The sequence below is a fragment of the Salvelinus alpinus genome, chromosome 32, assembly GCF_045679555.1.
Source record: "Salvelinus alpinus chromosome 32, SLU_Salpinus.1, whole genome shotgun sequence".
NCBI classification, from domain to species: Eukaryota; Metazoa; Chordata; class Actinopteri; order Salmoniformes; family Salmonidae; genus Salvelinus; species Salvelinus alpinus.
In genome coordinates, this window is record NC_092117.1 from 27,771,027 (window position 1) to 27,784,192 (window position 13,166).

At 41.3% G+C, this 13,166-nt stretch overlaps 1 pseudogene; it reads right to left on the minus strand.

Moving 5' to 3' along the window:
* Positions 1-4,050: 4,050 nt before the first annotated feature.
* LOC139562546 (catechol O-methyltransferase domain-containing protein 1-like) lies at positions 4,051-8,301 on the minus strand (annotated as a pseudogene).
* Between the last annotated feature and the right edge of the window lie 4,865 nt (positions 8,302-13,166).

Genomic DNA, 13,166 nt, shown 5'->3' on the forward strand with positions numbered 1-13,166 from the left:
AACGTGCGCGTCCTCACCTGTGTTCTCTCTCTCTCCATTTCTTTCTCTCCCTCATCTTTTTGTCGTAGACAGCATTGACGCATAGGAGATCATTTCACTTTGAAACGCCAGCAGTCTACAATGACACCTCAAAATTACAAGTCATATGTCTTTAATACATTGTCAGGTGGTCAAACTATTGTTTTATCCATATCTTTCCTTGTTTGGATGATTTTTTTATATTTTAGAAAGGGGCCGCAGATTCTGGTTTGGCTGAATGTGCTTGCCTTGTAATATAACTGTATATTACTGTATATAAGAGACTGTAATGCAAGTGTAAAATAGTCATGTAAGAATGACCCTAAGCCTAGACATAACTGCTCCCATTTCTCAGTCAAGTAGCACTTTTAAAGGGCATTTCAAACACTTTTCAACCTCATATACATCATCTCCAGCACGAAACCAGTGAAAATTAGGTTGAAAATGGGTGGAATTGCTCTTTAATCTTGCACCTTTTTACAAATGTCTACATGAGGAAAATGCATGGGTCTGCTTGGCTTGGCGGAGACAGGCTGTCTGAAAAGGGTTGGCCTGGATGTGTTCCAGTGATACAGCTTTCATTTACACCTCACAGTATACGGTAGGTTGCTCATAGAAATCAATGATGTATTTCAGTGAATAATGTGAATATGATATCAGAATATGACATTTACTCTCTTAATCAGACATGAAAACCTCTATAGAGAGAGATTAGTAAATAGAAAATGTGACTAAACAATGTCTCAGCAAACATATTTTTTATTGTAAAATAGTGTATCACCACTAAAACAAGCACTACATTAACTCCATGTCACTTGATAGATGTTTGTTAGAAAAGGATACAAAGTGATTCACATATTTTAACACATTTCACATTCAACATTTTTATAATTTCGGGGTATTGTAATATGTAACCCCTAACTGCCCTCACCCCACCCCCTATGCAAAAAAAGTTTTGAGAAAGTGCTTTTAGATCAGGTGAAAGTTACTCAGTAGATACACTGACTGTACAAAACATTTGGAACACCTTCCTAATATTGCGTTGCACTCAATTCATCAGGGCATGGACTCTACAAGGTATTGAAAGCATTCCACAGGGATGCTGGCACATGTTGATTCCAATGCTTCCCACAGTTGTGTCACTGTCAAGTTGTCTGAATCTCCTTTGGAGATTCAGAAACTGTTGAGTGTGAAAAACCCAACAGCGTTGCAGTTCTTGACAAACTTAAACCGGTGCTCCTTGTACCTACTACCATACCCCGTTGAAAGGCACTTAAATATTAAGTCTTGCCCATTCACCCTCTGAATGGCACACACACAATCCATGTCTCAATTGTCTCAAGGCTTAAAAATCCTTCTTTAACCTGTCTGCTCCTCTTCATCTACACTGTTTGAAGTGTACTTAACAAGTGACATCAATAAGGGATCATAGCTTTCACCTGGATTCACCTGGTCAATCTATGTCATGGAAAGAAGAGGTCTTCCTAATGTTTTGTAAACTCATTGTATATAGACTGAATTAAAATATAAATCCAGAAATTATGTACAGAGCCTTGCGACATGGGGCCATGCATTATCATGGCCCCATGTCGCAAGGCTCTGTACATAATTTCTGGATTTATATTTTAATTCAGTGGTCATGGGTGCACCTCAGCCACGCTCAAGGTCATAAACGATATCATAACCGCCATCGATAAGAGACATTACTGTGCAGCCGTATTCATCGACCTGGCCCAAGGCTTTCGACTCTGTCAATCACCACATCCTTATTGGCAGACTCAACAGCCTTGGTATCTCAAATGATTGCCTCGCCTGGTTCACCAACTACCTATCTGATAGAGTTCAGTGTGTCAAATCGGAGGGCCTGTTGTCCGGACCTCTTGCAGTCTCTATGGGGGTGCCATAGGATTCAATTCTCGGGCCGACTCTCTTCACTGTATACATCAATGATGTCGCTCTCGTTGCTGGCGATTCTCTGATCCACCTCTACGCAGGCGACACCATTCTGTATACTTTTGGCCCTTCTTTGGACACTGTGTTAACTAACCTCCAGACGAGCCTCAATGCCATACAACTCTCCTTCCGTGGCCTCCAACTGCTCTTAAATGCAAGTAAAACTAAGTGCATGCTCTTCAACCGATCACTGCCCGCACCTGCCCGCCCGTCCAGCATCACTACTCTGGACAGTTCTGACTTAGAATATGTGGACAACTACAAATACCTAGGTGTCTGGCTAGACTGTAAACTCTCCTTCCAGACTCACATTAAGCATCTCCAATCCAAAGTTAAATCTAGAATCGGCTTCCTATTTCGCAACAAAGCCTCCTTCACTCATCAAACATACCCTCGTAAAACGGACTATCCTACCGATCCTTGACTTCGGCTATTTCATTTACAAAATAGCCCCCAACACTCTACTCAGCAAACTGGATGTAGTCTATCACAGTGCCATCCGTTTTATCACCAAAGCCCCATATACTACCCACCACTGCGACCTGTATGCTCTCGTTGGCTGGCCCTCACTACATATCCATCGCCAAACCCACTGGCTCCAGGTTCCTATAAGTGTTTGCTAGGTAAAGCCCGGCCTTATCTCAGCTCACTGGTCACCATAGCACCCACTCGTAGCACGCACTCCAGCAGGTCACTCCCAAAGCCAATTCCTCCTTTGGCCGCCTCTCTTTCCAGTTCTCTGCTGCCAATGACTGGAACGAACTGCAAAAATCTCTGAAGCTGGAGACTCTTACCTCCCTCACTAGCTTTAAGCACCAGCTGTCAGAGCAGCTCACAGATCACTGCACCTGTACATAGCTCATCTGTAATTAGCCCATCCAATCTACCTCATCCCCATACTGTATTTATTTATTTATCTTGCTCCTTTGCACCCCAGTATCTCTACTTGCACATTCATCTTCTGTACACCCTACCATTCCAGTGTTTAATTGCTATATTGTAATTACTTTGCCACCATGGCCTATTTATTACCTTACCTCTCTTATCCTACCTCATTTGCACATGCTGTATATCGATTTTTCTACTGTATTTTTGATTGTATGTTTGTTTATTCCATGTGTAACTCTGTGTTGTTCCATGTGTCGAACTTCTTTGCTTAATCTTGGCCAGGTCACAGTTGTAAATGAGAACTTGTTCTCAACTAGCCTACCTGGTTAAATAAAGGTGAAATAAAAAATGTATAAATAAATCTTTCTCTGTGTTTTATATGTAGGCCTATCTTTTCATGCATCTTTACCTTAGTTAGCTTATTAGATCAAATCGATTGCATGCTGGCATTATTCAAATCATATTCAAAATCACAACTCGCTTGTAGGAATAAAAGTTTGGGCATAGGCTACTCACATTATCGATGGCAATGATGCCCCCTTGTCTCACAAGCTCAAGAGACTTCTCGTAATATCTGTCATAGTTCCGTTTATCCGCATCGATGAACACAAAGTCATAGGTGCCAGCTTCCCCAGCAGTTATCAACTCATCTAGGACAAACAAAAGATCACGTTGAAAAGGATTCACCCGTTTCACAACGGAATCGTGTTTGGGTTCTTTAAAATCAGTCACCTACCCAGTGTTTTTATACACATTAATTTGATCCTCGACTCCATTCTAGAAAAGAGAAAGGATGACAAGGGTAGTTAGTTACATGTCTTTCATTGTCTAGGCATCTGTACTGTTAAGTCCATTTAGATGTTTCAATGTGCTTTAAATAAAATGTTGACTTGATTTCGAGTTTAGATGGTTTGAAGCAGACGATACCAACCATTTTCTGTCACAATGGTTGACCTGTGTTGTGTACAGTAGTATTTCTACTGTTTGGAGGGGGGCATTACGTTCATTGTAGGGATTCTCTGCTGCTTGGCTTTGCACCTTTTCGTAGACACTTTCTTCTGAGCAGACGGCCTCACTACTCCACCCACAGCACTTTGTGAAGTCTGACTGACAGATGTTAGATACTGAATATGCTGTATTGAAGCTTTTGGAGAGACAATCAATGTTTCTGAATTCCAACAGGTTGAATGGGTTTAGATGTTGTTTTGGGGTTGAATACTGGACAAACAGATCTAATTCCTGTCTAGAGGAATATTGGAGCAAGTAAACTAGCTGAATGACTAGCGGAATGTTGATCTGACCTCTTTAAAGAAAGGTTTAGCAATGTTCACGTATTCGTCGTCTATTTCACATGCTACCACTTGACCACTCTGGTACAACCAACATCATGTTCAGGGTGTTGTACCCCGTGTACATCCCTGGAGAGAGGAAAATATTAACATTAGTCTCTTCTGATATTAGAACGAGGGCAGTTCATTCAGAATTAGTGAATGTTGAAAAGATTGGCACAATGAAAGATGTTCCAAATAATAGAGTAACATTAAATGTTTTCAGGATGAAGCTTGTTTTATCATTACATACCAATTTCAATGGTTTTGCTGGCATTGATCAGTTTGGCCAGATTTGCCATCAGTTGTGCTTGTTCACTAGCAACCAGCATGATGCTCCATGGGTCCTCAAGGGTTTTCTGCAACATGAAGGAAGGATAATTTTTATTTTATTTAACTAGGTAAACCAGTTAATAACAAATTCAATGATGGCCTATCAAAAGGCCTTCTGCGGGGACTCATGGGATTTTTTTTTTTTTAAATATAGGACAAAACACACATCACGACAAGAGAGACAACACAACACTACATAAAGAGAGACCTAAGACAACAACATAGGAAGGCAGCAACACATGACAACACAGCATGTTAGCAACACATCATGACAACAACATGGTAGCAACACAAGATAGTAGTAGCACAAAACATGGTACAAACATTATTGGGCACAGTCAACAGCACAAAGGGCAAGAAGGTAAAGACAACAATACATCACACAAAGCAGCCACAACTGTCAGTAAGAGTGTCCATGATTGAGTCTTTGAATGAAGAGATTGACATAAAACTGTCTAGTTTGAGTGTTTGTTGCAGCTCGTTCCAGTCGCTAGCTGCAGTGAACTGAAAGACGAGCGACCCAGGCATGTGTGTGCTTTGGGGACCTTTAACAGAATGTGACTGGCAGAATGGGTGCTGTATGTGGAAGATTAGGGCTGCAGTAGCTATCTCAGATAGGGGGGAGTGAGGCCTAAGAGGGTTTTATAAATAAGCATCAACCAGTTGGTCTTGTGACGGGTATACAGAGATGACCAGTTTACAGAGGAGTATAGAGTGCAGTGATGTGTCCTATAAGGAGCATTGGTGGCAAATCTGATGGCCTAATGGTAAAGAACCTCTAGCGAGAGCACCCTTACCTGCCGATCTATAAATTACATCTCCATAATCTAGCTTGGGTAGGATGGTCATCTGAATCAGGGTTAGTTTGGCAGCTGGGGTGAAAGAGGAGCGATTACGATAGAGGAAACAAAGTCTAAATTTAACTTTAGCCTGCAGCTTTGATTTGTGCTGAGAGAAGGACAGTGTACCGTCTTCCCATACATGACCTTTGTTGTGGAGGTGTTCAGAACAAGGTTAAGGGTTGAAAAAGCTTGTTGGTCACTAAGAAAGCTTTGTTACAGAGCGTTTAACATAAAATCAGAATGATGTTGTTTGATTTCAAACATCAACAAAAAAAGACTAAAACATGACTTTTTTTATGACATAATCTAATCGAACAATGTAATTACGCTGTATTGCTGACTGCAGCTTCTCAGCACAGTGTTTGTATAGTACTGTGCTGACCTCTAGTGGTTATAGTAGCCTATTGAACTGTCATGATACTGTAGAAAACCAGTGTCTCTCTGTACACATCTGGTTTGTATGTACAGTACATTCCTGCTTTTCATCTCATAAACACCCTGGTTCTCCCCAGTCTTACCAGTCCAACCCTAGCCCTAGTTTCATGTCCTCATCCCGGTTCAACCCTAACACTAGCCTCAAAAACAACCACAACCCTAACCCTGGCTCTAACCCAGTCCAGCCTTACCAGTCTGAGTTTGGTCATGACAGGATGTTCTCTCAGTGAGTTGTTCACGACATACTGCAGCACTGGGTCGTTCTTCCCTCCACTGTGGCTCTTACCTGGCAGGGCAGATCCAATTCCTGTGCCTGACCAAAAAAACATCAGTTACAAATTTAGTTTTGCATGGTAACCCATCTAAACGTCATTTTGATTGTCAGCCCCAAAGCCGTGTTCGCAACCATGGCAAATATTAATTACAGCGTGTTCAGGATTTAGCAAGTTAACCTTTGTAACGAATTCTTTACTGTCAACATCAGGATAAGAAATTGCAGTGCTTAAAGATGTTAAAAAGATGGATATTCTCTGATTGCACACTAAACTTGGTGCATGGCATGCATATGTATGTTTCCTATTTACTAATCAGGCCCGTCCTGAAACTGTGTGCGTATCAACAAACATTAAACCCCCGCCTGAAAATGCCCATCGTTCACCTTTTATTGTGACAATAACGCCCTTATTTCCTGTATACTTTGGAACTAGGCCAAGGCATTTTTCTAAAGGAAATAGTGAACTTGATCAAATGTCTTTGAAGGTGATGACAGAATGTTAAACCTTTGCAGTGACATTTGCTGTAGGCCGTGGCTATCTGACAAACAACATTTTTATGAAAGACAACAACAAAGGCAAATAGCTGTGGACCTGTAAACAGACCGTTTGAATTCAATAGGACCTAATGTTTTGCATTGACTTTTTCTCCAACCTACGCTGCTGCACTGCGTAAATTCTAGAACATTGTCTACTCACAGTGATGGCCACACACTTCAATGCAAAATGTCATATGTCTGTTCACCTGTTAAATTCTACTGTATGTTATAAACCAGCTTCCTTTCTGTGCATAGAGCAAAATACTTGAATTAATAGCGTATCTAATAGGCCCAGTGAAATGAGAGATGCGCATGGTAATTGTTTGTAGTCTGTGGTGGCTACTTCGGGAATATGAACCCATCATGGCCAAAAAAGTTTAAGAATTTATTCTGCAATGGTTCTGAAAATATGTATTATGTGTATAAACGCAATATTGTCTACTAGAGAAATGTGAAATTACAGTATTCAGACGAAAACTACAGAAGTAACCTACCACCGTCTGTGCCACTGTTAATAAACTGTGCTCTGGATCTGAGCTCTGGATCGGATGATTTAGAGTCAAATAACTTGTCTATTTACTACTATGAAGTGGGTGCAATTAAAGGAGATATGGGACAAATAGTATACAGTACTTGTTCTAGGACTATGTGCTAGCAACCTGGTGAGTATGAAACCATCACAGAAAAGGTCAGGAATTTATTATGCAATGATCATGGAAATTAAATAAATAATAGCCTAGAAAATAGATGCCTATTTCTAATTATTTTAAAATGCAAAGATAAATAGATTTTCTCTCTTCTCACTAACAGCAAATGATTGCATCTTATTAACCTGTTTATTGTTATGAACAAGCGTGTCTAGTATATCCATAATTTGCACAACATACTAATCTAATACTTCAACCAATAGATGTGTGTGTGTATATGCGGTCTAAAGTTTGCTGGAAGGTGAGCACATTTTCAAGTCAAGTTCAGTTTTTATAAATGCTAACTTTTGTGTGAAAACTGGTACACGCATATTTTTGGTTATATTTTGTATGTAAGCACAGTTTATAAATGAGTCCCCTAGTCTCCTTCTCTCTCATGGAAAAAAACAAGCTTCTGGTCTATTTGCATAATTGGGTCTTTAACAAATGACAGGTGGGGCTGTCTCGGCCAAAGAATGTGAGGTCACATCACAAGAAAATCACAAGCATTTTTTTAAACAGTCTGTTTCAAAAACAAATTTGAAATAGGGTTTTACTGAGTGGTTTTATGAGTCAACAACATTATTTGAGCACCTTAATATGAGCTTTAAAAATTAGATTTTCATTTTGACTTTGCATTAAATTTTGTTAATTATTAATTATAATTATTTTAATTGCATTAAAATATGATTCCAACATGACAAGCTATCCTACTACCAACATATTAAATCATTTTTGTCTCATATCCACATTGCATATCATAGATTATTTGTGACAGCTGTAAAACAAAAGTTTACTGTACTTCTAAGCAATCAATTATAATATCAGTTTGGTATGGACCACATCATTCTACAGCGTGATATTTACCTGTTAGTGCAAGAACAAGCTGAATGCAGAAGTACATCTTGATATCTGGAGCCATTTTGGAAGTGTGTCTATTCAGCTATATAGAGTGAACACCAAAGAGACTGTATTGAGGGAATGTGGGTCTACTATTTATACAGAGTGGATGGGAAAGTCCACTGGTCTCCATGTGTGTTTGTTTTGAACTATCTTTTTGGGTGAGGGACAAGATATCGACCACTCTGTATGTAAACCCTTTCCTCACAATGTGTTTTCCAGACACCACCCCATGATCCCCATGATGTAAGAGTGGAGTTTCCAAGGTGTCAGCCAAAGGGTACCACTGTTTGAAGCTCACTGTATGCAGTACAGAGGGTCAAATAATACATACAAATACTAGATGTGTAACGCAGACACTGGGAGTTTGGAAGCAAGTACAGGGGGTCAAATAATACATACAAATACTAGACCTGCCATGCATTGCTCCCCGGTGGCATAACATTGGGGTTGAGTATGAGCAACACTGTTCAATCAAACTGATGTTAAAGAGTTTGTTAAAGAGTAAGTTCACCCTAACATCAACATTTCTCAGATGATTTACTATCTAAAACCGGCCTTAGTTGAGCTGAATCTATATTACATAATACATATTTCCTGTATTTTAGTGTTTAGGCCTCAGTCCCAACTGAATGAGAAAGATTGGCACCATTACATTACAGCATACTGTACTTTACATCTTCCTATTTTCTGTTTGGCTGGGTTAAGACATCAGACCAATACAGTATGGTTTTAGTTTGCAAGTCAGTCACACTGTTTTGCTGCTACCTGCCTGTGTGTTTCCCTTTAACTGGCTCACAACCTGCTGTGTCGTGAAACAACAACTCTAGTTTAACTTCTAGTGGAAGGGGGGGGGGGGGGGGGGGTACTTTTCAAAACAGTTTGGGGGGATGTGAGGTCTCTCCAAGGACACCAAGCTTCCTCTGTCTTCTTCTGTCTTCCTCTGTCAATTCCCCATTTATGGATGCAGGGATACAAACAAAACCTATTTGCCAACAACTACACATAAATGAATTGAGCCATGACCTGAACTGTCTTTGGAGGAGAGATTCTCGTCCGAGATCTCTGAGTGTTGACTGGTATAGGAAAGGGAAGGGATGCCTTGGATTGAGCGTGCAGCACTGCTCAGCTCAGTTCGTCTCAGGTCTTCCCAGCGATGCCTTGTTGTTTCCCACATCCTCCTTTCTGCCCCCCCCCCCCCCCACCCCCGTTGCGCTGGCCCTCTGCTTATGTGACGCTAATTGCTCCTGCTACTTGTGCCAAGAACCGACTGTTCCCTGGCACATTCCACAGACAGAACTGGGTTCCCTCAGCTGCTCTTTGTGTTTATGGAACGTGAAGATGCGTGTTGCCATGTGCAGCAGGCTTCCCAACTCCTCGCTCCTCTTCCTCCTCACCGGTGATGTAGTGGTAGAGAAAAGGTGGGTAAACTGTAAACTCCAATGGGTGTTCGAGATAAGACAAACAACAATTTTATCAGGAAACCACATTTCAATTTCAGGGTACGCCACAAGCTTGGGAACCACTGTACTAACCTCTATGTCAGCTTGAATGCTCTTTGTCTGTCTCCTCTGCATTGCAGCCTGCCTCACCACTGTCTGTCTCATTACTCACGGTAAACAAAAGTTATTCTGTTATGAAAACGTATAGTAGCATGAGGAGTCTTCACGGCCCCCTTGGCTGTCAGCGCTTCACAGCGATACAACACACACGGTCACACTGTGATACACACACACACACACACACACACACACATTGCAATATACAGTTGAAGTCGGAAGGTTACATACACCTTAGCCAAATACATTTAAACTCAGTTTTTTACAATTCCTGACATTTAATCCAAGTAAAAATTCCCTGTCTTAGGTCAGTTAGGATCACCACTTTATTTTAGGAATGTGAAATATCAGAATAATAGTAGAGTGAATTATTTATTTCAGCTTTTTTTTCTTTCATCACATTCCCAGTGGGTCAGAAGTTTACATACACTCAATTGGTATTTGGTAGCATTGCCTTTAAATTGTTTAACTTGGGTCAAACATTTCGGGTAGCCTTCCACAAGCTTCCCACAATAAGTTGGGTGAATTTTGGCCCATTCCTCCGGACAGAGCTGGTGTAACTGAGTCAGGTTTGTAGGCCTCCTTGCTCACACACACTTTTTAAGTTCTGCCCACAAATGTTCTATAGGATTGAGGTCAGGGCTTTGTGATGGCCACTCCAATACCTTGACTTTGTTGTCCTTAAGCCATTTTGCCACAACTTTGGAAGTATGCTTGGGGTCATTGTCCATTTGGAAGACCCATTGCGACCAAGTTTTAACTTCCTGACTGATGTCTTGAGATGTTGCTTCAATATATCCACATAATTTCCCTTCCCCATGATGCCATCTATTTTGTGAAGTGCACCAGTCCCTCCTGCAGAAAAGCACCCCCACAACATGATGCTGCCACCCCCTGTGCTTCACGGTTGGGATGGTGTTCTTCGGCTGGCAAACCACCCCCTTTTTCCTCCAAACATAACGATGGGCATTATGGTCAAACAGTTCTATTTTTGTTTCATCAGACCAGAGGACATTTCTCCAAAAAGTACGATCTTTGTCCCCATGTGCAGTTGCAAACTGCAGTCTGGCATTTTTATGGCGGTTTTGGAGCAGTGGCTTCTTCCTTGCTGAACGGCCTTTCAGGTTATGTCGATATAGGACTCGTTTAACTGTGGATATAGATACTTTTGTACCTGTTTCCTCCAGCATCTTCACAAGGTCCTTTGCTGTTGTTCTGGGATTGATTTGCACTTTTCGCACCAAAGTATGTTCATCTCTAGGAGACAGAACACGTCTCCTTCCTGAGCAGTATGACGGCTGTGTGGTCTCATGGTGTTTACACTTGCGTACTATTGTTTGTACAGATGAACGTGGTACCTTCAGGTGTTTGGAAATTGCTCCCAAGGATGAACCAGACTTGTGGAAGTCTACAATTTTTTTCTGAGGTCTTTGCTGAGATCCTTTGATTTTCCCATGACGTCAAGCAGAGGCACTGAGTTTGAAGGTAGGCCTTGAAATACATCCACAGGTACACCTCCAACTGACTCAAATTATGTCAATTAGCCAATCAGGAGTTTCTAAAGCCATGACATAATTTTCTGGAATTTTCCAAGCTGATTAAAGGCACAGTCAACTTAGTGTATGTAAACTTCTGACCCACTGAAATTGTGATACAGTGAATTATAAAGGAAATAATCTGTCTGTAAACAATTGTTGGAAAAATTACTTGTGTCATGCACAAAGTAGATGTCCTAACCGACTTGCCAAAACTATAGTTCGTTAACAAGACATTTGTGGACTGGTTGAAAATCGAGTTTTAATGACTCCAACCTAAGTGTATGTTAACTTCCCACTTCAACTGTATACACACACACTCTCTCTCTCTCTGTGTCTCTCTCTTTTTGTCTCTCTGTCTCTCTGTGTCTCTCTCTTTTTGTCTCTCTGTCTCTCTGTCTCTCTGTCTCTCTGTCTCTTTGTCTCTTTGTCTCTCTGTCTCTTTGTCTCTTTGTCTCTTTGTCTCTTTGTCTCTCTGTCTCTTTGTCTCTTTGTCTCTCTGTCTCTCTGTCTCTTTGTCTCTCTGTCTCTCTGTCTCTTTGTCTCTCTGTCTCTCTGTCTCTCTGTCTCTCTGTCTCTTTGTCTCTTTGTCTCTTTGTCTCTTTGTCTCTTTGTCTCTCTGTCTCTCTGTCTCTCTGTCTCTCTGTCTCTCTGTCTCTCTGTCTCTCTGTCTCTCTCTCTGTCAGAGGTGAGGGATTGCAGTGGATGAAAAAAGAAAGAACATGTACAACTTTTTTAAATATGACACAAAAGTATTCAGGAGCATCCTGTTTTGATGTCTTCAGAAGAATGTCGTGAATAGAGTGCAGTTCAAACTAATGCGCAGTGGTGGTAGTGTAGGTCCAAACGGAATACCATAACTTTTGAGATTGATGTTCATGATTCCTTAAACTCCCCAAGAGACCGAAGGTGTTTTGTGCCTGTGATATAATCACATTGTCTTAGAAGGTGAATCCAGAAATGCAAATATTCTAAGATATTTGATATAGGCTACACCCCTCAAACTCAACACTGGGCCTCAAAGACCATTCCTCTGCATGTTTTTATTGTTCCCCTCTAATCAGGTGGGTGCAATTAACTATCAGGTAGAACAGAAAACCAGCAGGCTCCGGACCTCGTAGGGTAAGAGTTGAATGCCCCTGGGCTACACTATCAGCACTGTACTATAGACCTATAGGCCCACTGTAGGCCTATATGTATTTTTTACAGGCGTTGTAGTGTATTACCAGCAATTCACCAGCAAGTGGCAATATTGTCTAGTGAATCTGCAGTTCTCCCAGAGCCAGCGATGCCTCTAGCCCTGTCTAATAATGAGAAGGACAGACTACAACTGCTATTCTGTAGTTTTGAAACATGACGTGTCTTATCGGCCTTGATGAATTCAGTCAATGACATCATCAGTTCAAGTCTTGGACATGCCTGTAACGGCACGCCGATGACACCATCAGTTAGAGTTGTATTATGGGATGTCTGTGATGTATCGCTTAGTTACCGCAGTCAGTTTTGTGTTCAACGCACCACCATCCTCTCAGCAGTCAGAAAGGTCTTCATGCATGACTGCTAAGTGATGTTAATCGTAGCGGAGTAGAACGTCAAGACGATTGATAGACATTTTCTCTTCCTTTTTCTGATGGGAGTTTCAATTGACATGTTTAGAGTTGCCCTGCGTTCGTCAGCTGATGTCTCTTAACATGACAGGGCTGCTTAGAGATACCTCTACACCAGACACTGTGGGAGACGGGCTTGTTGATGTTGATTTGCTCCAACTACACTGGGTGACTGTGACTGCGCCAGACCTGGGCTGAAGCCTGTGCTTGTTCGGAGCCCGCAAAAATTGCAGAAGAATAAGTGCACACAAGCGTGTACGCACACACACAC